General features: G+C 42.2%; 1 protein-coding gene across 8 annotated transcripts in view; it reads right to left on the reverse strand.

Moving 5' to 3' along the window:
• LRRC4C (leucine rich repeat containing 4C) overlaps positions 1-26,776 on the reverse strand; it is a 983,070-nt gene that overhangs the window by 134,774 nt on the left and 821,520 nt on the right. For 3 of the 8 annotated variants that reach the window (XM_070427825.1, XM_070427821.1, XM_070427822.1), the window contains exon 1: positions 21,859-22,627. The exons of the other annotated variants lie outside the window; for them this stretch is intronic. The gene's annotated coding sequence lies outside the window, so the exon portion shown is untranslated. Of the gene's footprint in view, positions 1-21,858; positions 22,628-26,776 lie in introns of those variants that run through there. 8 annotated transcript variants of the gene reach the window in all.

The following is a 26,776-nucleotide window of genomic DNA, read 5'->3' on the forward strand; positions in this document are numbered from 1 at the left end:
GCATAGGAATTTGTTCATAGTTGTTTTTTTTTTAAACTATAGTCTGGCCCTCCAATGGTCTGAGGGACAGTGAACTGGCCCCCTGTTTAAAAAGTTTGAGGACCCTGGTCTATGTCATACACAGGATTTCATAGCTAGCATGTGTTGGTAGGGGCTACCATACCACATAGCAGGCATTCTATGTCAAATATGCTCAGGTCCTGGCCCTGCTTCAACAAATGCAAACTCCCTGCCTCCTCAAGCTACTAAAACAATATTTCTCTCAACCCTAAGCTCCTCCTTGAGGTATGACACATTCATTCTTCACTTCCATCAACTCTCAATGTGGACTCCAATCTGTCAATGTGGATGAGAGGACATGAAGATCTCACAGGCAAGGACCTTTGTGGCTGACACATATGGATGTCATGGTGGAATTAATGGACTCATTCATAACTGCATCCCAGATTCAGGGAATCATATGAGAGCATTTTATGTTATTGCAGCCTATGATTTAGCAAACTAGGAATGAACCAAGGCCACTTGCTTTATCTCCAAACTCATTAAATCATTAATTTAATTCCAGGCAGACTAGCATGAAGTCCTATTCTAAGAAGTTGTATCTAAAGTTCATTGCTATAAAATATCATTAAAAACCTTAGCATGAGCCCTATCCAAGTAGCTCATTCAGTTAGAATATAATCCCAATATGCCAAGGTTGCAGGTTCAATTCCCATCAGAACACACATAAGAATCAACCAATGAATGCAGAAATAAGTGAAATAACAAAGTGATGTCTCTCTCTCTCTCTCTCTCTCTCTCTCTCTCTCTCTCTCTCCCTCTCTAAAATCAATCAGTCAATCATTTTTTTTAAATTAAAACAAACAAAAAAGCACCTTAGCCTGACACATCAATCCATATCTGCATATTACAACGAGCCTCCTCCAAACTGAATATAAACTAACACAAATATACTCAGGAGTTTCAGAAAGTTGAGAGGTCTCATCAAACAGAAGATACAGAAAAGAAAAATGGAAAATATAATGAGAAAATATTTCTCTCAACCCTAAACTCCTACTTGGGGTTTGACATACATTCTTCACTTCCATCAACTCTAAATGTGGACTCCAATCAGTCATGAAATTTTTATGAGAAAAAAAACAAAAAACTATTTGATAGCTATTTTATAGTTAACATTTTTCTTCAATGGCCTATAACAAAAAAAGCAAACAGCAATATATATATATATATATGTATATATATATATATATATAATTCTTAATATATATATTCAAAGTACAGCATACTATGAATCCAATTCTGTACACTCATGGAACAAGATAAAATGACTATCTGGAAACACAATGAACTCAAGCTTTCCTTGATACATCCATGTCTGATTTAAAAAATCAAAGTCCAGGATACATATGTAAGAAGATTGCTATGAGTGCAACTTTGTAGGTGATTCATGTAAATCTATCCCAAGAATCACCTATCTTTTATCCAAGATCCATGGAATGATTCTGTGAGCTCCCTGCGATAATTAAAAAATTGCATGTGTAGAGTGGAGACAGTAAAAGTCCCATAGCTTTTACTATATTTGTAAGGTATATAAGACCCAAAAAGAGAAAACAATTGCTCCCAAGCCTGTTTAATATTAGTGCATCTAATAATAATAATAATAACATAGTTGCGAGTGAGTAATCATAATTTCAATGAAACATCCTCCTTTGATTCAAAGTCTCAAGCAAAAATCATCTTGGAGGAAAGCAAGTCTTATTATAAAGGCAATAATTAAATTATTCAAATTCCATGAACAGAATGTAAACCTATGATTCATTCTCTTTTTCTATCACTGAAAAGACACCAAATGTATTATAGTATCAAAGGGGGAAAATTCCTGAAAGATAATTTATCTTTTAAAAAGGGTTGTGTGTGCTCAAATTCAAACCCTTAGACTTAGAATTGATAATCTGTGTTTACTAGCTTTTCTACTCTTAGACACAGATCATAGTTTGTGGAATGCAGACATTTCCCCTGAGTCTATACGATTATAAAATTATCAGCCAAAGTACTCAACATTACTTTGTAAAACTCTATTTTACTGTAATCAATTATTATAGCCCAACTATAGAAAGATGTCAGGAGCTGAATTTTAGCAGCAAATTCTCAAATGGAAAGCAATGTGAACATTTCTGTAACACATACTCTTTTTTTTCTTTCAATTTTTTAGTTGGGCTAGCATCTTTGCTACGGTTAAAACAATGGTACCTGGCTTTCAAAGGAATGTGATTTTCAAATATTTTCTTGAACAAATTATTGAAGGAACAATGATTATACCTAACTTAATTCCAACTATGAGTACATCCTTCTTATAATAAAAAATATCTTTCTTATACAAATTAAAATAAGCCGTCATTGCCCTTTAATCTCCCATTCTATTTGTTTTAATAACAGTATAATACTGCTACATTATAATATCTTGTACAAAAAAACTCCAGAAGTAGAATCCAGACTTCTAAATTATGATTTACCAAGATGTGTGTGTGTGTGTGTGTGTGTGTGTGTGTGTATATATATATATATGGATATATACACACATATTTATATATACATGCATGCATATATGTAAATATATACATACACATAAAATCAATTTCAAATATTATTAAATGAGAGCTTTTCTGAATTTGAATGCAAAGTACATATGCTTATGTTTATACTATAGGATGTTAAAGGTAATTAACAATTATCAATATAATTTGGTCCACCTAAGACAAGCCAATGTAACTTTAGGTTTCTTCTCTCTGTCTCTGTCTCTCCTAGAATAAATATACAAGTAGAAGATGGTTGCACTCTAAAGAGTAGACTTTGCTGATTATTTTGGGAACTTTTTTTTTTCTTAAGTAACTAAAAATTGATGACTAACTTGGTTGAAACTAGTTCCTTGAGTTATATTGATTCAATCTCATTTTTCAAACCATGCATATATATGTTTTAAAACCCATACCAGTGTCTTAAAACACAAATGTATACAATGAATTTAATAGCACTATTAGACACAATCATTTCAAATATTGTGATATTGAATTTTGCAAAAAAAAAAATTTTACTCCAACTCTCATTGTATCATTACTACAGGGATTAAATCTTGCTTTAAACAATTTCCAAGATTTAAATTTTCATTTGGTTTCTTTCAACATTGATTACCTTCTATGTATCAAAGAGGTACACAGAGATTTATAAGGTAGGTACCCTACACAGACAAAGCTCAGATGATGTGGAGAAGATAGATAATAAACATATAGTTACTAAATGATCGGTGCCATGGTAGATGTGTGTGTGAAGGGCTGGGGATGGGGGTGGTGGTGGTGGTGGTGGTGGTGGTGGTGGTGGTGGTAGAGAACAATAGAGATCACTCCTAATGCTGCAAATGAAGATAAGGTCAATTTATGCCGATAATCAGTGCCTACATTTTAATACAGGGAACAAAGAAAATGAACCGTCTTAAAGCAATGACACTTAGTTCAGGACTTTTAACAGGGGTACACAGGAGAGAACATATAGAAAATCAGAGACCATATATTTAGTGCATTTGTCTTTTAATCCAATTACATTAGACAAGACCCTGAACTGCTTGAATGAGCTCCAAGAAAAGCCCCATTTACGATGGATGCCACTCTTTGACAAATCGCATTCCACTCTATTTCATCATAGAACATATTTATCAGCTAGATGCTATTTGTAGGGATTTGAAAGAAGCCATGAGCCCTTACATAAATGGAAAAAATGTCAAAAAAAATGTAAAGACAATTTTGTGACAAATGGCCACCATACCCATCATTCACTTCTGATTACTGTGTGATAAAGAAGAATGAAAAAGTATATGATTGTTGGAAACAGAAACAAAAATAGATTTGAAGTCAATGTGTTATTTTTTAAAATTAGTTTGGTGATTCTGATGTGTTCAGAATCCTACATATGTTCTTTCTGATGGAAATGAGGTGAAAATTTCAACCAGGTATGCAGACCTACTTTCCTCAGGTGGGCAGCAGCTGACATAAATAGTTATCCCTGAAGTCTCAGTAGGCAACCAAAGGGAATTCTCCAGATATATTACAAGTAGAATTAAAGTTCTGGCCAGTAAGCTGGGGAAGGAGAAAAAGAACAAAGAAACGATTCTTTCCACAGTCACAAAGAACGGAATTCTTGTGTGATGCAGCTTCGGGGGTCCTTTGGCTGATCCCCAGATGCATGGATAGATACTTCTGAGAAACAGCCAGAGAGCTATCTAGTGTGCAAAGTCACAGCAGGTTCCAGGGGGAGGGAACATTCCTAGCAAGCCTCTGGCCACATCTAGAGCTTCTCTTTTAATGAGTTAATATAAACTTCAAACCAAGTGCTGAATCAATGAATTCACCTACTTAATTTTGTAGTTAATTAGTGGAAGCAAGTCTGAAATGAAGTGCTTATCCTGCGAAATAGCCACACACACACACACACACACACACACACACACAGTGGCAACTCTAATGTGAAGAAGGACTTGGTTAGATAGAGACAGGAAAAAAAATAAATTTGACAAGCATGATGAAAAAAAGGAGACAGAGGAGGGCGAGAAGATGGAAGAAAAGGAAATAAGTCATCCAGAATATTTGAGAGGGGGAACAAGAAAAATGAATTTCTATTATCGCTGACACATACAGTCTTGTTACCTGTGAATAGTTCCATAAAATGCCTTAGACTTTGGAAAGAGAGACAGAAAAAAGGGTCTCAGCGGAGCTTCCAAATCAAACTTTTCATGTCACAGCTACAGAAGGCTGAGCGAGGGGAGGCGACTTGCTTGAGTTCTGCAGCCAGCAACCAGCATGGCAAGGTTAGCTCTGACCATGGCATTCACCAGGGGAAAGGGCCATCACCAGGCTGCTGCTGGGGAAGCCGTGGTGATATGGGCTCCATTTCCTATTGTCTCACAACCACCAGCTCAAGGTCTCTTCGGGGCTCTAACGTTTACACCTTATGGCAGCGTTCTTGACTATCACACTATTAAAGCTAATGACAGACATGGCGGTCATTGTCATAGACTTGTATATGCATATACTACTATACTGCAGGGACAGGGAAAGCAGGCGCTTGTATATTTATATACGTATAAATATATGTGTGGGGGTGGGGAAGCAGGTTTACAGTTGTTCATATGGAAACTAATACAATAATTAATAAATAATACAAGAATAAATTCTGCGTTTCACATGCTGACAACTGTAAACCTGTGCTCCCTCCTGGATGGATGGAGATATATATATATATAAATTTATTCTTTTCCTGCCAAGTAATTACATTAAGAGAACATTTTTAAAAATACCATATAGCATCCTAATCATTCACCTTTATAAAAAGCACATGTTTAACCCTAATAAAATAATAAGAAAAAAAATAAAGCTCAATTTTTAAAGCTCAATTTTTTTAATCATAAAATTCAATTTTGTGAGAAACATTTTGCTTTGCTTCCTCTATTTATGATGGCAAACTTCATCAGGATACCTGCCCATTCTGTGGGTTAGCTGTAGGAACCAATGCTACGTATTAGAATAATATGCAAACAGGGGCAGGAGATTTAAAACATTAAGAATAACCACTCCATTACGCTCCTTCTAACTTTCACAGACCAGGGGGTTGGAAAAAGACCTCTTGCACACATGAGCATGTGTCGCTTGAGAAATCCCGGGACATCCATCGTCATGTAGCACTATAGGAGGCAGGAGCAGGTCAACCTCTGAGGCAGCCAAGCCTTTACCCACAGAAGCACATTGCTTTGACTAGAAAGGGCCACATCCCTGCTAAGGAACAGCCACAGGGAACCTGGAGCGCTGAACCACTGCTCTTTAAATAGCAGATCTCTAAAGGGACCCCAGAGGAGACTCAGCAAAAGAAAGTTCTTTTTTATTTCAAAGATGGCACACTGCTAGGTGGATACCCCAATGGAGAAGGCCGCCTTGCCACTAGTAGACTCTCTGAGGCCATTTATTAAAAAAATAATAATAATAAAAATCTAATTAAAACAAACACTGCTTGAAAGAAAAAAAAAAATGAGATCAGCAGTTGAAAGCTTGTAAAGCAAAACATCACAATTCCAATGATGAAGCAGAGACAAAGCATCCTGTATGTGTGAGGCAGGGAGGAGAGCACACAGACCTGTGAGTCAAGGGGCTGCCCTCAGGGAGCCTTCCCCATAAGTAGAGAATCAAACACTAGACATACGTAACAATTACCCATGCAAAGCAGGAGACAGGAAGTGGAAAACAGTACGGCACAGCCAACAAATACCAACTAGAATTGAGAGAAGAGGAAGAGCTATAGGTAGAGGCTTGGAGCAGGGTCCAGCATTCACCCTCCCGGTGAGGGTTGCCTGGCACAGAGGCAGTACCTCCAAAAGATAAACAACTGGTGATGGGGATAGATGGAAGGAGAAGGCAAATCCAGGCGTGAGTATAGTGGTCTGGGCCTGATAAGTGCGAAAAGCCTGAATTAGGGTGGAACGAGCATGTTCTAGAGATGAGATGAAGCAAGAAGCTACTCTGACTTGCCAGCCCCAAGAGACAGGAAGTAGTAGTTCAGATATTATAAAATAGTGAGTAGCACCAAGATTCTTCAGTTGTTTTTGTTTTAAAATATATTTTTATTAATTTCAGAGAGGAAGGGAGACGGGGAGAGAGAGATAGAAGCATCAATGATGTGAGAGAATCATCGATGGCTGCCTCCTGCACGCCCTGCACTGGGGATGGAGCCCGCAATATGGGCATGTGCCCTGTCCCAGAATCGAACTGTTACCACCTGGTTCATTGGTTGATGCTCAACCACTGAGCCACACTGGCTGGGCCAATTTGTTTTATAAGAGCCTGAGATTGGGGGATAAGAAGTCACTTTACATTCTTTGAACAGACGATACTGGATCAAATGGATAGTGAGCAATAAGAAGAATTCTCAGCTGTTAAGCCATGCCCTGAGTCCATAGTCTATTGCCTCTGTAGGCAGTTCTTTCTCCTTGTATCTTGGATAGTAGCGAAAGATAAATGGCGCATATCTCTAGAAGGACTGTCAAAGTCAGGTGGGAGTCAGGACACTGAGGTAAGCCAGTGGGGCCCCTATCTGTGTACATGTGCACATATGTGAGCAAGGGTTGGCTTTCACAGATCCCACAATTGTAGCATGTTGTGCCTGCTTTTCCCATCCCTGCAATGTCTGTCTCATAAGTAAAAGAAAGAGTGATATGCTGAAGGAATAAGGAAATTGATTTGAGGCATTACTGCCTATCTGGCCCATTGCCCAGATGAGCTGAGAACAGCAATTTCGTTTAGTAGCTTCTTGGGAAAGGCAGCAGAAATACTGTCCAAGAGCTGTAGCCCTTCTTCCTCTCCCACATACCATCCTGGTAGGGAAGAGTAAAGAGTCTGAGGGGCTGTGGGGAAAAAGGCCCAATGCCTCTTTTCTATACATGGAGGAGGCTACTTCTGAGACAAGAAATGTGTGGTACAGCTTTGGGCAGTTGCGCATGTGACTACCGGTATCATCGCATCTTGAGGAAGAAGGCCTGCCCACGACTAATATCTGTAGATGTTTTGAAAGTTCAGTTGCCAGGAAACCAGTGGGATGTGAAATGTTTTTTCTCTCCCTAACCTATGACAAACAACAAGGCCTCCCCAAGCACTCTGGTGGTTCACTTGGGGTGATCTCCAATGGTTACATTTAAAATAAATGGTGCAGACAAGCTTCACTTTCAAATATCTGGAGTTATGGCTGGGAGCTGCGTTAGGCTCAACTAGAGGCTGGAAACTACTGTGGGAGAGGGTCAAAGCATAGGAGACTGGGAAAAGAGGAGAATAACTTAAAAACAAGTGAGGTTAGAGGAAAGAATGAGAGGTCTTTGGTATGTTTTATTTATTTACTCTTAAAAAATAAATACAACATTTTTTTTGTTTTTTTTAAGTAGTCTCATGTGAGAGACAGCATAGAACAGGATAAAAACCATAGGGTGGCCCAACTGGCATGGCCCAGTGGTTGAGCATCAACCTATGAAACAGGAGGTCATGGTTGGATTCCCGGTCAAGGGCACATGCCCAGGCTGTGGGCTCAATCCCCAGGAAGGGGCATGCAGGAGGCAGCTGATCAACAATTCTCTCATCATTGATGTTTCTATATCTCTCTCCCTTTCCCTTCCTCTCTGAAATCAATAAAAATATATTAAAAAGAAAAGAAAACAGGCTGTACCAGTTCAAAGTTGAGTTCCATCATTAGCTCAGTGACATGGGCAAGTCATCAAACCTATCTAAGCTTCCCTTTCCCCATGTTTTTAAAAAAGTGATTATTGTCTTGTGGATTTAACATCATTACAAATATAAAACATTTAGAACAGTGTCTACATATAGCAATCACTCAAATATTACCAATTATTGATATTTTTCATATTCTTATTGCAGCCTTTGTAAGGGCACAATGAGATAAGATATGTAAAATAACCCACTACAGTTCCTACCATATACCAGGTGGTCAAAAAGGGCAGTCTTCTTCATTGCTTTACTTTTCCACAACCTACCCTACCAGCAGTTTGCTCTACAAGAGATTTTATGAAAAGCACCTGAACTTGGTTTGAGTTTCAATTCGGAGCACATCACTACATAAGTAAGAATAAAGCGTCTATACTTTGTATAATATGGTACACACCATGTAAAGACTGCAAAATAGATCATTCCAAGATCTTGAACTTGGCGAGCAGTCATGCCCTTTGAATAGGTCATGTCCTTTAATAAGTATTTGCATCCAAAGCCCAGATAAGCATTCCCTCCACTTTGTCTATGAAGAAGCAAACAGCATCATGCCATATTCCCAGGACCGCTCGCCCTAGGGAGGCAGAATGGAGAGTTCAAGGATGGACTCTGTCACTATTGAGTTCTTTGCTGTGACAAATTAGATGAAATCAAACTTGGATAGAAGCACAGCCATAGCTGTACAGATGGCCAGCCACGTGGGTGTTCCAGACAGCTTAGAGAACTTCTACCAGTGGACTTTTATTGAGTGAAGAGGATTGTTTTGTTTTTGCTTTTGTGTCCTTACTTCCAGAAAAGCCTGTAAATTCTCTCTCAAAAACAAGAACCCGTTCCTAGGAGATGAGAGGAGCAATGCAAAAATAGCATGAATACAGCTCAAGTTGTTCCTTTGAAAAATTGATAGCTACAGCCAGATGATCTGCTGGAAGAACAAGACTCCTTGGATGGTTATTAAAACTTCAATGCCTAAATGCAATGGAGCATTACAGAGAAGCAAAAACAAATTAACCCTTCCAGAAACTTACAGAGTGAAACATAACTTATCCTTTCCACTTTCCACCATTATTAGACTTAGGACATTTATTAGTGATTATCTCTCCAGCACCAAATTCCTCTTGTCTCTCAATAGCCCCTGAATTCTGAACATCAACTCCATTCCCTTGAAGCCAGTGTCTGGTCCCTGAGTGGGCATATGGCCTAAGCTAGTCCAGTCAGCTTAGATCTCAGGATGCTCTCCGGGAATAGTGGGACAAAAGTGAGAACCTTTCTTTAGTGGGTGGGTGAGGGGATGCAAAACAATAGTCTGAGGATGGAAATGGCCCACAGAGGAGGAGTAAGCCAAGAGAAGTACAGAAGCTAGAGCAGAAGTCCCTTTGACATTGTTCACATCTGGATCAAATCACACTTGAATTTCATAACCATGGGACTTTTCAATTGTATGTGTCAGTAATTCTTTTTCTGAATCTAGTTAGATTTAGTTCCTTGTTTCCAACTAGTATCACAACTGATACCATGCCTGAGAGATGAGTCTCACAGGAAAACTCTACTATGGATGGATGAAAATCATGTATCTGGCACAAATGCCACAGAAGTTTATTCCAATGACCCTCTCTATTCTTCTTTCTAAATGGTAGCGTTACACCAAAAAATGTCAGGACCTTTACCATTTCAAACTCAGAAACGCATTCTCTAACGCTCTTTTCCCCTTTCCATTAAAAACACTGCCCTACATTATTTCTAACTTCATTCTGCCCGAGGCACATGCTACTGATTACTTCATAATACTGTTGTATGAAAATGCCTTATATTTTTTACAAATAATAGCCTGAGTGTTCTCCACATGCAAGCATTCTGCTAAAAAGCGTTACCTGCATTGTTTCAGTTATAACTCCCCACAACCCTGTAACATACTTATCTCCATGTTGCAGGTAAGACAGTTGAGGTTCAAATGAGTGAGAAAAGTTGCCCAGAGCCACAAATGAAGAAGTGACAGGGCTCAGCTCGGTCTGGCATCTGTGTTTTCATAGCATCAACCTTGTGAAACCACTGGGTGCTCTAAATAAAGAGTCATCACGCAAAGCGCCTGACCCACAGTACTCAGCATAAGGCAACTATTATTAGTCCTGATGGCGCTACATTGTGGGAGATAGAATTTGATTCTAACATCACTAGAATATGAATCCGAGAAAAAACACACAGAGAGTTCCTCTGTGTCTAATAACTCAAAGGTCTCTGAGGACTTCTTTGGCTCTGAACTCCCGCTCCCCTCCTTCAGGTAAGTATCTGGGCGTATTTGCAGGGAAGCCTAGAGAGACAGCCTTGACGCCAGCCTGGCAAGAAGAGAAGGAACCTCTGGGTGTCCACACCCTTTGGCTGCCTCAAACCAACCAGTGATGCTCAAAATCCCTCCTATCTCCTCTGTACAAACACCTAGGAGATGTGTTGTGCCTCATTCCGGGCTGGACTGAAAGGCCCAGGGGCGCCTCACAATGAACAGTAGACAGAGAGCGATGGGACTGAAGCTGTAACACAGACAGAGCCTCTGTCCCTTCTTGGCTGCAGCCAACAGCAGCAGGGTTGGACCTGAAGTGATGGCGCTGTGCCGGCAAAGCACTTTGGCACATGCCTGGATGTGAACGGCTCTAATGAGACCCATTTCACAATTCACTGGCCACGTGCATCAAGCCGGCAAAGGCTCTTCCTACCAGCCTGCAGTATATCCCATGGCCCAGGTCTGCGATAGGGTCCCCCACCGCCCACTCAACCAGATCTCTCCCTGTCCCCTCACTTCTCTTTCTCTGGTGGTAAAATCAGCTCAATGAGAGGGGCAGCTCTCTTAAAGGGACAGGAGGCATTTCCAACCACAGATCTCTCTCAGGGTCTACAGGAAACTTCCAGAGACCTGCAATGCATGCTAATCCTTCCCCTGGTTAAGAGAGTGGCCTCCTTCATAGTAAAACCATTGTTCTTTCTAATTGTCAGAGACTGCTGCTCTGCACTTGCCTGGAGCGATCCAATTAACATATCACCACAACACCAACCATTATAATATGTTCTGTGTCCTACCAACAAGAGAAAGCCCCAACCCTGCTCACATCCACAGCTTCCCTCTAATGAGGTCTTTAATACATAAACAAACAGGGGAATAAGAAATCCAGATAGAGGCTATATGTCTGACTCACTCTCTGCCTAAAAGCGACCTAGTGGAGTTGGACCATTTTTGTTGTTAATGGGTAATAAGTTGAGAAAGTGAGAGCAAAAGAAAGAACAGAAGGAGGAAAAGGATGGGGGGATGAGAACTAAGGACTGAGGGAGATAGGAGGGTGGGAGGGAGGGTGAGAAGGAGAGGGAAAGGCTGCTGGCTGCTTTGGGGAATTGGAAAAACATGTAACTTCTGCTGGAAACTATTGCCATGGCAACATTCAAACAATATAGAGAAGGCATTCATGGTTCCATTCTTGCCTGCCTGAACACCACTGAGTGGATGTTAACTCTTTTAGGGTGACTTCTGACTTTCTGCCTTTTCAGTTAGAAGAAATCGGAGTCCCCTGGATCGCACCCCATAAAGCATTTAAATTAGTTCACCCACACTCCTGCTCTGGTCCCTGCCAAGGTGACTCTCACTGCAGATCCTCTAACTAAGCTGTGAGTATTCTTCCTTCCCAGATTAGAAGAGCCAAGCTCACAGAAATCAGTCTTCTCTTCTCTTCTCTTCTCTTCTCTTCTCTTCTCTTCTCTTCTCTTCTCTTCTCTTCTCTTCTCTTCTCTTCTCTCTCTTCCCTCCTCTTCCTCCCTTCCCCTCCCCTTCCCTCCCCTACCCTCTTCTCTCTCTCTCTCTCTCTCTCTCCCCCCACCCCCCTAAGATTAGATCTGGCTTAGATTCAACTGTAAGTCATTCAAGAGAGACACGTCTTTACACTTTCAAATACCATGCACCTTTCTCAAAAAAAAACCCATATTTTATTTATTGAACTTTCCAACATCATTATGAAGTCCTTAGTTCAATGAAAACATGTATATTGTCCTGAGAATGAGTCTTTTTTAGTACAGTGTTTCTTAGGCTCAAAAATAAATAAATAAAAAGATAAGCTCTACAAACAATAGGCTATCTATTAAAGCACCACAAATCAATCAACTTGTTCGAGGCAAGGCCACCTTTACAATAGCCATTGATTTTAATAATTATAGGCCATCCTTAGTCATCGTAAGAAAAAGGAACTTACTCTTTTTGAATCTATGAAACCCAGCCCCCCCATCGCAGGTAGCTATCTGAGCAACAAATAAAAGAAATGTAATCACATAGCTAAATTCTCCTACATCCCGTACAGTGACCTGGTTAAAATCGATGGGAGGAGACAAATGGAACCCTGCCAAGAAAACAGCATCATCTCAGCAGTTTGCAGTTTGTCAAGAACCAGAGACCACACTGGGCACCGGCTCTTGGAAGTAAAACTTCCCTGCACACCTTCTGGTGCTGCACCGCAAGGGATGGAGTACTCAGGGAATGTTGCCTTGGATGTTCCAAGACCAACATGTTGAGAAGATTTAAAGGGATAGCTCCATTTACAAAGCACTGTGAAGCATCACTGTTAATGTTCTCTGCTTTACTAATACTATTATTAGGTTAATCATAGCAATCGCTAAACTGGAAAGAAATCATCTAGAAGTAGAAGAAAAACTTTATTAAAATGAACTGGAACAAAAACAGATGTCCAATGCAACCGAGTCAAGGCATCTACTAGTACAGTCAAAGACTGAAGGATAAAATTAAACCATATTAATGCTACCTTACCATTTAGCACTTCCTTTCATCTAATCCAGTGTCTTCTGCTATTACTTAGGAGAGGATGGAGGAAGCATAAAGCATGAAGGTGGAATACCTCCTGAAAATGCATAGCTGGCCTCATAAAGCCAGGTGTGTACATACTGTGAAAAGTGACTGCAGCTCACCCACTTTTTAGATGCAGACACTTTTACTAAGGAGATCATTTTTACTCTCCCGTGGCATGATTCCATATTTGGGCATTACTCAAATTTAAAATCCACAGTCTTTTTCCAATAGTCCGTGAGTAGGAAGACCCATTTTATATGACTGTGCAGCTTGTGAAATGCACAACTTCAAGGAGCACCTTCATTTCTGTGAACAATATTCTTTGAACAATGCCACTGAGGAGTATGCATTGTAAAGCCATTAGTGCGTCCAATTAGCACTAAAGTGTATTTACAGAACTATTATCTATATTTCAAAAAGCCAACGAAACGCCATGCATGTTCTCACACAATTGCATACAGTAATTAAAACACCTTTTCTTTCGGCTCCATTTATATCAACTCACATTAACAATGTTCATCCAGTGCATTTCAAGAATGATGATTGGCAGGTATGTGTTTTCAATTAGACAACATGGAGGAGCAAATTGCAATGTATTTATTAGGCAAAGTAGTTTTGAAACATAGGTCCCTAGAGGAAAAATTATAAAAGGTGATATCATTGGTAAAAATATTGGAAAAATAATGGCCTACACCATAAACAGAATTGGAGGAACCTCCTCACCCTAAAGATATGCATCCATCCCACTCATGTATTGGCTCTACCAAAATATATTGAAAAATTCTTGTAAGGTATGTTAAATGAAGGAGATGACAAAATGAGGACCATGTCTATATATATAAACGCCTAATATGTTAATTGACCCTCCAACTATTCAACCAGCCGCTATGAGCACCCATAGCCCTGGAAGGTTAGCTTGCTGCTGGGGTCTGGCTGATCAGGACTGGGCAAGATGGCCAGACATGCCCTGGAGCCCTCCGCAGTCCCTCCCCGGCCCCAATCGTGCACCAGTGGGGTCCCTCGGCCTGGCCTGCACCCTCTCGCAATTCAGGACCACTCAGGGGATGTCAGAGAGCCAGTTTGGGCCCAATCCCTGCAGGCCAGGCCAGGCCGAGGGACCCCACCAGTGCATGAATCTGTGCACCGGGCCTCTAGTCTTCAAATAAGTCACAACCTAGTGGGTTTTGGCAAAATAAATAAATATGTTATAACAGTGATAAGAGCTATCACACATGGATGAATAAACCGCTGGTGTACAGGCGATGGGGAGACTCAGTGGACCAGGGGGATTTGGGAGACTTTCCCAGAAGAGGTAACTTGCTCTGAACATTGACATTTAAAAAGTGTGTCATAATAAATACAGAAATTCTCACAAATTTGGTGCCAAATGTAGCCTGGGATATCTCCAGAGGAATAAAACATTCAGAATGGCAGGCGGACAAGAAATGACATGAATAGGTTGGCTAGACCATATTATTAAGTGAAGAATCTGGATTTTATTCTATAAGCATATTTATAAAATACAGAGAAGGGTTTTTTTAATCTTAGGATAATCCTTTTGAGGGAAGAATGAATAATGGACTACAGTGAAGAAAAGTTGTTGTCAACTGAAAGACAAGAAAGTTAAAAAGAAGTCTAGAACAGTAATGATAGAATCTGAACTGAGAGATAGAAAAGCTGTGCTTAAGACAGTACATGGATTTGATGAGTGGTTGGATCTGAGGGAGCTTAAAGAGACAGCAGCATCATTGAATCTGAAACTATACAGCCTCCCCTCTGTTCCACCTGTTAAGTTTGCAAGGCCTACAGAGACCAGGGAAGGAAGTGGGTCTTGATGGAGATGGAGATTTAGGAGTCTTCAGCATACACAGGGGACTGAGGCCAAGGATCTGAGTGTCATCTCACAAAACAAGCCCAGCTGACATCTCTCAAGGATGCAGAGACACTGGGACTAGAACAGATTCCAAGGGGAAGCCCTGGACATTTAAGGAGAGAGCAGGAGGAGAATGAAGCCAAATGAATCGGGAAGTGAAAGCAAGCAGCCCCTGGAGCCCTGGAGGAGTTTCAGAAAGCCAGAAGCAGCGATGCTCCCAAGTGCCACAGAGAGATCAAACATGACAAGGACTGAGATCAAACCTGTTGGGTTTGTAGGATATTGGAACTAAACTTCACACTTATTATTAGCATTGACCATATTTCTCAGACAATTCCAGATGATCTCACAGCATTTTGCAAAACTTTTCTGACTATTGCTTATATTGACTGAGGAAAATTTTTCTTATCTTTTTGAGAAGTTGTCCCTTCCTCACTTATGGGCACATTTGAATATTACTGAAGACTGGCAGAGGTCTATGTGACACCTTCATTTCAGGAAACAGGGGAAAGGGAGGCCTTCTCTAACTCAATTAAAAAATGCACACTGACTACCAGGTTAGATGACAGAGAGCTATCATGCTTATGTCCACCAGTCTGATTCTGATCTAATCTCTAAAGTCAGAAGAAATGTTGTTTCTACTTCCAGTTCCACCACTCAGTTGCCACAAAACCTTAGACAAGTTATTTAGCCACTTTGATTTTCAGTTCTCTAAGTAAGAATTAAGGAGAAAACAATATGTTATATATTTTCAATATACTACCTGTGTATATTAAATGCTCAATAAATCATAGTAACTCTCGCTGTTGTGAAATTATACCCATAACCTCCATAAGAGTTGAAAGCTTCCATAAGCACAAAAAGCTGCCATCAGCTTATGACAAAGTTGAAATACAAGTTTATGAATCTTATATATGTTTTTCATCTTTTTTAGGCTTCATTATAAATCCGATTTTGACATAGGAAAACATTATAAAAATATTATTACCAACTTCAATAGCAGAATCAGCAAAAGATTTTCATTTATATACTCAGTCACTGGGACACATAAAACACTCACAGACTTTCAGATAAATGTTCCCATTTCAGTGGAAAGTAGTCAAAAGTTTCAATGAAAGGTGAGCTAGCATTTATTGTGTACTGATCATGTGTCAAACACTTATACATGTTAATACTTCCCCAAGGTCAAGAACAGTGATCTCCAGTTTTATAGTGGAGGAAACTAAAGAATAGCAAGGTTCATTGGCCCACTTAGGATCCCTGAGCTCACAGGTTTAAACAAAGTTGGAATCCGCTGTTGGTCTATTCCAAATCTCTTTGTATTTCCTCTACAAACCCTCTAGAGATTTCTTTCACCTTTTATTCTATATATCAGCCATTATAACACCAATTCTGCTTTTCTCTCAGAATACTGTGCTATTCCCCTCCACAGTTAAAAAACTAGTATCAGGAGATCAAAAATTGTATTTTTTTTAATTTCTAGGAATCATGAATTCCTAGGTAGTCAATTGCAAATTCAGATCCTAAAATCTGAGTGTTTAAAGAAATCTTAGATTTTACTTTTATTTAACAGAAAATGTAAGACCAACCTAAGAGGGGTGAGATGACTTATATAAAGTATTACAGTCTATTACTGACAGCATCAAGAATAAAAAAATATATGCACATTGCACCACCTAACATTCAGGCCTCAGCTTTCCCAACATAAGGAAACCACTGCATGGTGCTTAATATCTGTGTGCAATGTCCTATTTGTATACACACACACACACACACACACACACACAAAGTGTCAATATACTCATTGATATTTCTCATTAAACTCCTATAAGTTGCATGGGTATACACCTGCATTTGAGTCTTTTGGAAGAAATGTCTCTTAAAGTGAGTTCAATTAGTCAGGGAATAGTTATCGCAGGCACAATATTTCTCAAACATTTCTCTGAGGGGCTGAGGGCAGACCTGAGCAGAAATAAAATCCTTGCCCTCGGAGAGTGTTACAAGCACACTATCTTTGCCATGAGACCTGCCCAACCAACTTTCAACTGGAGAATTGACCCTTCTCCAGAGAAGTCATTTTGAAGGAAGGTGCAACAGGTCCTTGATTCCCCTTGGAGAATCTTCCAAACACCACTGACAAACCATCACCTTTTTTATGTCTGTATTAGAAAATACTTGACAACCTAATGACACTTTACTTGGACACGGAGTATGTTTTCCACAATTCACAAAGTATATTCCCATGTTTCCTGAGGGAAGGGCATTCACCAAAGCACTCCCAAATGTGCTTTAAAAGTACAGGACCTTACCAAAAAGGGTTGCACCTGTTTGCATTACGCCAACCGTGATCCCCTCTATGTATTTCTCCCTTGTGACTTGTCTATGCCAACATGGTTTTAGATTAACAGCTTCTGTCAAACAAGATCAGAGTTGTTTTTTTTGCAAACTGTGCATTCCCTGGACTAAAATCAGAGATGCCCAATTTATTGAACGCCTTCTGTGCCTGGCATATATAAATTCCATGTGGCTCTTTACAACCTCTCTCTTACAGATAAGCATGCAGTCTCAGAGAGGTTAAATGGTGCATATGCCACACATGATCCAGTGGAAAGATGAGCATTCGAACTCACTTAGGATGCCATGGTCCAAGTTGACCGAATTTCTCAGCCACATTTTTGAAGCACACTAAAAGGTAAAATTTATCAAATGGTAAGGACGTCCGTAGATGGTGTCTTCTTAAGATCAGTGAAGATGGTTAACTTTAGGATACTTTTCCAAAATGAACACAGATTTCAAATGGACTTTGGAATTGAAAAGAAGCAGTATAAGATTCCAATGGGCAACTCTTCCGCCTGACTACATGGTTCTAACCTACAGAGAGGCCACCATCATGAATAAAGTAACTAAAATGGTAGGACCCTTTTTCCCTCAAGAGGGAACAGGTCTCTGGGGCCGTATTGAGGAAATGGACAAAGCACAGAGCTGCTGTTGTAGAGAATGAAATGATGAGCAGAGACCAGGACGGGCTGCCTCAGAAAACCATTATGGAGTTGGTGTTGGAAGATTTGCACATGCAAACAATAAGACACTTGTGTCTACATGAAGTCTTGATTCCAAAAACCAGCAGGCCTTTATCAGATCACAAAGTTTAACTAAGATGTTTAACTAACCCAGAACTCATTACAATGAGGAAGGCTGACGGTGAATCCAAATTGTCAGTTTGGAGGCCTTAATATTAGGAATGGAATTTTATGCCATCTAATTTAAATGATAGTACTGCCTAGAAATCTGCATTTATTCTGTGCAGCCCAGGTCCCGATGATGTAATATGCAGCTAAAATTATCCATTGGATGTGCAAAATCTGTCATATGCAACTTTGAGACCAAAATAATTGCAACACAGTAAGAGTCTTTATTTTCCCCTGAAAATCTCATTTAAGTATTATCTCTGCTGAGATGTATGTTTTCTACGCTTTAAGGAGAAAATCTTGATTTCCAGTTCCCAGCTTGAAGCAGCTTTTCAATCTGAAATGATTCTTGCGGCCAGTCTGTCCTGTTAAGAACTCAAAGGGAGAATCTGGCAATCACTGCAAGGCCAGTCGCACATTCCCTCCTCCTCAAGTGTAGCCACTGGACCTGGTAAAGTGTCTGGCCGGCCTGTGTTCATGCCCAGAAAGTTAATCCAAATTAATCCCAGAACAACCATAACAAACAGCCCTCTTTACAGGGCCTATTATGCTCAGGGTTTTGCATAACATTACTCTTAATTCACCAAATCATTCAAATTGAGCTGAATTCTAATTTGTTGATATTATCAATCCCATCCCACAGATGAGAAAACAGAGGGCCAGGGAAATGAAAGGTGGGGCCCAAAGCACACAGCTGTTAATTAGAGGAGGGAGATCATGTAAAAAGGGAACTTCACAACTTGCAAAACCCAGCAGTTTCTGGGCCCTTGGACCTCAGCAGAACCCCAGTACATAGCTATCGACTCAGACACGTTAGTTCAAGTTGAGCTCTGAAATAAGCTCAGGAGGTAAGTTTCCAGGTCTCCCGTGGCCATCACTCTTCCATCAGTGCATGAACAAGTTGCCTAAAACTCAGAGCCAAGTCTGACTGCCAAACCGAAGGAGCTAAATCCCAAACCAGGCAATGTGTCCCTAACTGTAGCGCAGGGGAAATGAGTGATTCATTCACCAGATGAAAAATGCTGTCCTCGGGTGCTCCATCCTCTCCAGATATGAGGAACCCACAGGAGTGGAGGTGGGTGGGAGGAAACATTGCGGCCTGCAATTTTTTAAAGACAGCCACCCCCCCCCCTTTCTCTCTCTCCCCCTCCCCCAACCCCTTCCTCCTCTCATTCAGAAAAGCTTGCACATGTATGGGGGTGACAACGTGAAGGAGAGTAATGCACTTAGAGGTCTCATTGGTGTAGCAGTGAAGAAATTGTATGTCAAAAAGAAGAAGAAGAAGAAGAAGAAAGGAAAGGAAAGGAAAGGAAAGGAAAGGAAAGGAAAGGAAAAAACCTCTCCTGATTGGCAGAGGCCAGGCCAGGCTTCTCCTGTGAAGCCCAGAGCTGAACTACGCAGTAAAAAACGTCAAAGCACACTTTTTTTTTTCTTTTTCTCTTTTCTCAGTTGTGCTAAGTTGCAATTGAGCAGGAACTCGAGTCAGTCTATGAGCACAGTGGTAAATTAACTGAGGTCATGTAAAAACAGAGCAAACAAGTAAATAAAACAGACAAAAAAGCAAACAAAAAACTTCATATCTTACATAAATAAGATATGCAAAAGCCTACAGAGATCTTGGGGGGGGGGGGGGGAGGGAGGAGGAGAGACACAGAAAAACCCTACATGATTATTTTCATGGGTTGGTGAACGTATTGCCTAATCTGTGTCCCTAAAGAAAACATGTGCCCAGGAAAATAAATTAGAGAAGTGCCCAGCTGTAGGCTAGTTTAGTTAAGGAGTAATGAAAAGGATAAGAAGAGATGATGTGAGTGGAAGAACAGGCTCAGATGCTTTTAGCCGGGTGTTTCTGGTTTCTATTATCACCTCTCAAATATAAATCTAACTCCATGGATCCTGAATGACTCCCCAGGGACCACCACTCACTGGACTAAACGTGCCCAACACCAAGCAGGGACTCCGGAGAACGCTGCCTTTTATCTCCTAAAGCATATGCCTGAGTTGTGGACGTGGATCCTCTCATTTTTAAAAATAATATTAAAGCGAGGGTTATCTGAGTTCAGCCATTTAAAAAAAAAAAAGAAGACTCAAAACGGATATACATGTTGGGGGTGGGCTAGCCTTGAGGTTCAGCCTGGCAGGAGTTCAGTTTGAGCTCTCAAGACAGATACTTTCCTTGACCCTTTTAGACAAAAATGGCAGCTGTGGGGACAGAAGTAGCAGCACCGTGTATGGCTGATTCCCATCCAGTTTGGATTCCAAACTGAATTTGTGTGCTGTTCTGAGGCCTGTGGGAGTCACCTGTCCCATATGGTTTGGCCATTAACCGAAGAGTTATAGCTTCTCTACGCCTCGGTTTCCTTTTTTTATTGGCATGAGATCTCTGAGGAGTCTTCCGGCTCTAAAGTTATATGAGTCTATGATCCTGATAGAAGGCCCCAGAGAGGAATCAGGAAGGGTGAAGGGGAAGAGTTCTGCTAGAGATGAAAGAAAGGAAGGAGATGGAAAGAGGGGAGATCCTACAGGCCCCCAGGCTCTCGGGGCATGTCCCACCTCTGCTTATTTTGCTTTCTTGGCCTCTTTCCCCCAAAACAAACCTGTCACATGAGAAGCACTGCTATGCAACACACAGAATTTTTCTTTAGCTCCCTTTACCTAAGTTACCACACAGGATACTCACTTCCTGCTTTTTTTCTCAAGAGCCCTGTCCCAGTGAGGTGGGGAAGGTTTCTGGCAAAACCCGAGCCAACTGCCCAAGCCAACTGCCCAAGCCACCTACAATCTAGGCACAGCCTCTCTGTTATCCAAAGAAGTGGTGAGTTCGAAGGAGGTGGGATTGAAGAGAAGTGGGTCCATCCCTCATCCTCAGCCCTGGCAAGAATCGAGGTACAGTGGGGCCTTGACTTAGGAGTTTAATTCGTTCCGAGACCGAGCTCATTAAGGAGCTCATTAAGGAGCTCGTTAACTCAAATTACTCTATCAACTCAATGCAAAAAATCGGCGGAGAGACAGCTGGTATCTCAAAAAACTCGTTAGTCCGGACACTCGTAAGTCAAGGCCCCACTGTACTCTGGGCCACATTTGAGCATGTGTTAGCAAGAGGCTGGGGAAAGTGTAGCCACCTCTCTCCACCGCTTCCTCTCCATACTCACACTTCCTCCCTCCATCCACCAGGAGCCAAAAGCCATCCTTCATCTGCTGGGTTTACGATCATATTTTTTTGCGTTAATACGTTCGGTTGATCTGCAGTGTCAGGTTGGATAATGAAATTTAAATGAGGCCCCTTCGATTTCCAATGGCTAGACATGTGTGCATCCAACTCCGGGGCTGCCATGCAACTTAAATGCATCCAGGAGCGTCCATCACACAGCACGGGCACCCCACACTGCAGCGGCTTTCTTGGGGAGATGTTTCCCCCCCTGACGAACATTTGCAAAGGCATTTGCCGGGGGTGCAGACAACCTGCATCGGTGCAGCAAACCAGCTTCTGCTTGAGCACAGGGTGCCGGAGCAAATGCGTGGGCCACCCTCTCTTTTATTCCCGGCTCCCTAGTAATGTCTTTAACGACCACACTGGGGAAGGCGAGGGGAGAATGGGACCAGGAACGCTAAATTAAAGGGCCTTTTTCTGCATCAATAAATAAGAAAGTAAGGATCACTCACTGTATTTCCGACTGAATCACAGCAACATCCAGCTGGAAATCCAGGTGGCTAAGAACAAGCGAAAATGCACAATCTTGACACCAAAAAGAAAAAAGAGAAAAAAAAAGGGAAAAAAAAAAGGAGGTTGATGACAAATCCAATGGCAATTATCCATCAATTTTAGTCAACACAGGCACACATCCAACTGTGCTCTGCGGGGTGCCGCTCCCCCAATCAATGCCTCATTCTGCCGCGGTCAACTTTTTCTTCTCCACAATTTCTTTGCGGATGTATTATTAATTTCCTCGAAAACACCACCATATCAGGTCTTTACTTTCCTAAAAAAAAAGCCCCAAACTTTTCATTCCAAAAATATATATCCTTGGCTTACTTCCTCCTTTGTAGAAAAAAACGAACATACTTTTTTTGTGTGGCTCCTCGGTTCTCCATTTCCAATCATCCTTTTTTGGGGGGGAGGGGGGCAGCGGTTTATTATTTATTTATGTCGGAGCACACCGACTCCCGCGGCTCTGACATTGGTCTAGTTCATGTTTCAATGCTCCCAGTGGGCACAGAGACACATGTGTGTGAAGATCCAGGTCTCAGGGGAAAAGGCTTCGCTCTTCCTGCTCTCCCGCACCGTCCACCGCGTTCTGTTCCAAGAGAGGGCTGCGTCCCGCATCCTTCATGTTTGCAAGGCACCCAACCGCCACCGCCGCCGGGGGAAAAAAGTCTCCTTTTACATCGTCGATTCCTCTCTCCAGCTCCCCCCACCCCCACCCCCTTCAGAGAATGTGGGGATCAACTCCCCCTACTCATCACCCCCTTGGCCGGCCCCTTCTCCAAAGATCTGATTAGATTTCTCATCACAACCCAGTGCGCAATTGGATTTTTTTTTTTTTTAATTTCAGCCACCGGGCCAGCCACCTTTCCCACTCCCTCCAAATGCCCTGTTAGATCCAGTCTCCTTCCCTCCACCGCCTCTGCAATTTCATAATCTCACGTTAAATGGAGGGCGGGGGGCGGGGGCGGAGGTAGGGGAGGAAAATTTCAGGGCTCCGTCAGCTGTCAAGAAGAAATCCATCCCCCCCCCCCCTACTTTCTTTCTCTCTTTCTGAAAGGCTCCGGGTGGCTCTGGCTGCCTCGGTCCCCGCCCCCACCCCGGCACCCGTCCGGTTCCTGCAGGTGTCGCAGAAGTCGGGGAGCAGGGCCGGGATCACGGGGGAGACGCGTGACGCGCTCCCTCGCCGGTGGCCCCCGCTAACCCCGGGGTCCCCTTCTCCTCCATCGGCGGGCGGCGGATCCGGGGGGCGCCTCGGCGAAAGGAGTTCGAACTGTGCTTTAATTTCACACGGGGAGGGCGAAGCGGGGGAAGGACGCGGGGTTAGGCGGATGGAAGAATCATATGGAAAGGAAAGCGCGACGGAAAAGGAATCCCTAGTGGCTGGCTCCTCGCAGCCTCCTGGAATGAAACCGCAGCTTTCATCTCCTTCCCAGCTGCGTCGGGTGCATTCGGGAGCCACAAGTTGGTTCCTCCGGGCGCAGACCGTCCCCACGCCAGCTAGTCCTCCGCCGGGAGACAGGATCCGAGGGGCGCAGCCACCCCGCGCCGACCCGGGCGCCCGCGCCCCGCCTCCGGGCTCCCAGCACGGCCAAAACCCCGGTCCCCGTTCATCCACTTCGACTGGAACTCTCTTCCTTCCCCTCCTGCTCCTCTCTCTCCTCTTTTCCCCCAAATAAATAAATGCGGTGCCGCCAGCAGGTCGAGTCTAGGCTTTCCCTCGGCCAATGCCACGTCCAAACGTTCAGGGTCCCAGCTCCCCCAAATCGCCTCTCGGACTGCACCCCCTTTCCTTTCCCTTTCCCTTCCCCTCTCTCTTCTGTGATCAGTAAAATACAATTACCCAATTACCTCCCATCATCTTAGCACTGATTGGTCAATTGCATTAACACTTCAAGTCGGGGAAGAGGGCATTGGCGCCTCTGCGGTGGGGCACCGCTGCCACCTAGAGGGCAGAGCCAGAACTGCTGCGTTTCGAAGCAACCCCCATGCTCCCGAGTTAGTAATTGGCAGAGAAACTCAGGGGCTGTGTGGGAGAAGTTGTCTTTTTTTTTTTTCCCCTAAAAGCCTGCCTATTTTCATCCTGCAAACCAGGAGCTGGAGCTACTATGGGGGAGACAATGAAATCAAATTGCCAGCGGAATTCAAAACTCTCACCAAGCACACCACACAAATCTGCTGCTCTCTGACTGCAGGGCAGGGGCCCCTGCCCTCCCTGGCCCAGCAGGCGAGTCACAGGTAAAGATAACCCAGTATCCACTGTTATTACCTGGGGTAGGCTGGTCAGGAGGACTCTAGGGGCAGCTGGAAGCTGCAAGGGAGGGAGCCTGCTGTCCAGCAGGATAACCTCAGCAGGAGGAAGCCCTGGAAAGACAGGCTAGGAGCCTTCAGCCCATGCAGCCTTGCAGTAAATTGGTCTGTTCAGCTTGTACAAGACATCAGGACAGTTTGACAACTCAATTGCAGCATCCCTGGCTCCTGGCTGTGGGCCTCTCCAACAAGTCATGGGGGTGGGGGGCACATTTCAATTTCACTGGGTCTTCTTAGGTGGAGGGGCCCACAAAATAATATTATGAATAATGTATGTATGCTGGTTTCTTTCTCTGCTATGCAATTGTCCTAAGGCCCTTTCTGTAAGCTATGATTACTCATTTTATGTCATTCAGATATGTAACCTTGAGATATGAAAGGATAACATGGGGAATGATAATTCAAACGATAAAATATTATGCATGTTGGGGAGGAAAGCAGATAAATAGTTCTCTTTTTCAAGCAGTACAATTAATGACCTCTGTGACCAATTTCTTTTTGTTTTGTTTTTGTTTTACTTGTCAGAGATCGGTGTATGTACTTGGTCTAAAAACAGTTTCAAAGAGGCTGTAGGTTACTCTCTTCAAGCACAATACATAACATTTGAGTCTTTCTGTGACAGATCATAATGAGGAGTGGCATTCGACAAAAAGGAGAACAATTTACTAAGGCAACATCAGAGGCATATCCAAGTTCACACCAAATGTTCTTTTTCTTCTTTCCTGTTCCCATTATAGTACAAGCATGTTTCCTCACTTAAAGATTTAAAAAAGAAAAAGAATTACATCTACACATTCTTTGGGTATGATGCGCATGCTCAGATGTATTTCAGAGGTCAGGACCTGCAAGAGGAACACCTTTCTTGACACAGAGCTTTTGTTTTATGGCCATTTCTCCATCTATTTGGAGAGCCTCGATGTAGTTACAAATTACATGAATATGTGAATTTGTTGAGGGGTAATGTCCTAGCTTCTGTTTTAAAACGAATGCTGTATTGATTGATTTAAAACACTAGTGGGCAGTTGACTATAACTTTAATTTTCCTTTTGAAGCTTTTGTGTCGCATATGCTGATTACAGTTTATCAATGACTACACTATTGCCCTAACCGGTTTGGCTCAGTGGATGGAGCATTGGCCTGAGGACTGAAGGGTCCCCGGTTCGATTCTGGTCAAGGGCATGTACCTTGGTTGCGGGCACATCCCCAGGAGGAGGTGTACAGGAGGCAGCTGATCAATATTTCTCTCTCATCGATGTTTCTACGTCTCTATCCCTCTCCTTTCCTCTCTGTAAACAATCTTTAAAATATATTTTAAAAAATGAATACACTATTAAAAAGCGCATGCACTAGCTGCTCTAGCAGCTTCAGAGGCACCTACGCTCTGGTTCTGAGGTCAGCTAGAAGCCACTGGAAATGAAATGTTTCTTTCTAGGGGCTTTCACAGCAGGGGAAAGAGCAATGATTTGTTTTTCAACGCTGATGATTAGCTACCTACCAGACATCTTGAAAGCCTTTCATAATGAATTAGTCTATCACACGGAGCAGCAGGGAAGGAGCAGTGCTATTTAGCCAAAAGGAAAAAGAAAAGGCTTCCCCTTCCAGTTTGCCTTCCCATTCAGCTGCTGCCATTTGTCTTCTCACCTCAGCTACCCATTCACACGGTAGGACCTTGCACTAGTTAGCCGGCTTTTATTTTCAGTCTCAATCCGTGATTACTGGGCATCCGTCTGGATAGGTCTTTTTGCTGACTTCTCATTTACATCACTTTATCTAAAATGCAAGACAGCCCCCTGAGAGATTTTTAAAGACAGGACAAGTAAATCTAAAGCCAAGTATTTGGTAAATGACGTCGATAAGTTTTGAATCCAGATCTACTCCATTCCAATTCTTCCAATTTTGCTGGTTTTGAGGAACAAGGGCATACATGTAAGACAGTCATGAGCAGGCAGGCTGCCTTTATCAGCTCTGAATCCCAGAGGTGAGTTTGTAACCCTGTGGGGGAATGGAATTACCACATCTGTCACCGAATGCCCTTACTCAAAGAGAACTGCAGTAAGTAGTAAAGAAGCTAACTGTCGTACAAAAACACATGCAAGCTACATTGTTGTTAAATAGCAACATAAATATATTGATTCCGTAGAAGTCAGGTACTGTTAACAACAACAGGGTAGAAATAATAGTTGCCCAATAAGCAATGAATTGATCACATTGTCACACTTCCAATTAGTCCATGCAATTAACAAAAAGCAAGGAACGGGACAAATGCCATTGAGACAGGATGACTCCGGAGAAGAGGGGTGCAGTGTGAACCTGGCAGGTTGGTTCTGTGAACGCACAGAATTCTGTTTGCTCTCCTGTCTGATTTTTAGGCATTTGGGTGGGGAAACAGAACTATCATGTCACTTCACTGTGTGCTCTACCTGGTGTAATCTTTAGCAAACTGCAGAGGACAGCATCTTGTAATCATGAATGCAAAAATAGCAAAAAAATAATGAATTTAGTAACTTTGCTTAAAACTAGAGAAAATAGGGATCTGTCTATTGTGTTTAGTCATTTTATTGAACGGGG

This window comes from Myotis yumanensis, unplaced genomic scaffold (assembly GCF_028538775.1).
Source record: "Myotis yumanensis isolate MYYU_CA2020_CCGP unplaced genomic scaffold, mMyoYum1.0.hap1 SCAF_10, whole genome shotgun sequence".
Lineage (NCBI taxonomy): Eukaryota > Metazoa > Chordata > Mammalia > Chiroptera > Vespertilionidae > Myotis > Myotis yumanensis.